The following is a 1050-nucleotide window of genomic DNA, read 5'->3' as shown; positions in this document are numbered from 1 at the left end:
TTATCTTTTATGTTTCAATTATTCTTGGTTTTATTTCAGTTTTTTTTCTTTCTTAGGTTTGAATTTGAAATTTTTACTTTGGCATATTTTAAAAGTTAACCTATTTGCTATAAAATTTTAATCACTATAGCTAAAATGAAATTTAAAAAATTATCTAGTCATCCAAAGGAATAGTACATTCATTTAAGAATTTTGGTAATAGAGTCATGGAAGATAGTAAAAGGAGTTGGAAATTAAAAACAGACACATAAAAGATAACAAAATGAAAACCATAAGCCTCAAGAAATAAGCAATTAGTTTAATTACAAATGTTCTAAATATACCAGGCAGAAAAACTTAAAAAACGAACAACCCAACTACATCTGGTACATAAGAAAGTGCATTCAAACAAAGTGGTACAAGTGGATGGAATTAAAAGAATGGAAAAAATACTATGTAAATTTAAGCTTTCAATACAAAAAGTATATTAATATAAAGTGCACTTCACAGTAATAAAGCAAAATTATAATGAAATAATAAAATCATTTTGAAAAGTAATAACATTTTAAATAATAACATCCTACTTTATTTTTTACTTTTTAATATGTATTTTATTAAATTTTTGTTTATTTCATACAAAACATCTTAGTCCTCTTTATACCCGCTTCCTTATCAGCATACTCCCAAAGCTCCCATCCCCTGCACTGGATTTCGTGCATTTTGTCATTTATGTTAAGGCCTTTTCCCCAGACAGCCCCCAGTGCATTTCCTCCACTGGGACCAAGTGTAGTACACTGCCAAAGAATAATCAGAAGCTAGGGATTAGAGAGATAGCTCAGCAGTTAAAAGCACTGGCTGCTCTTGCAGAGGACCATTTCGAACTCCAGTACCCCCATGGCAAGTAACAACGGTCCATAACTCCAGTTTCAGGGAATCCAACACACTCCTCTGACTTTTGCAAGGGTGTTGGATGGCATGGGTGTGCACTCACACACATGCAGGCAATACACTCATACACAAAGTTTTTAAAAAGAATGAGAAATTGAAGTTTTAAAATACCTGTTAAAGGCT

This window comes from Nannospalax galili, unplaced genomic scaffold (genome assembly GCF_000622305.1).
Source record: "Nannospalax galili isolate Female #2095 unplaced genomic scaffold, S.galili_v1.0 scaffold881, whole genome shotgun sequence".
In the NCBI taxonomy this organism is placed as follows: Eukaryota; Metazoa; Chordata; class Mammalia; order Rodentia; family Spalacidae; genus Nannospalax; species Nannospalax galili.
This window is presented reverse-complemented; position numbering follows the sequence as displayed.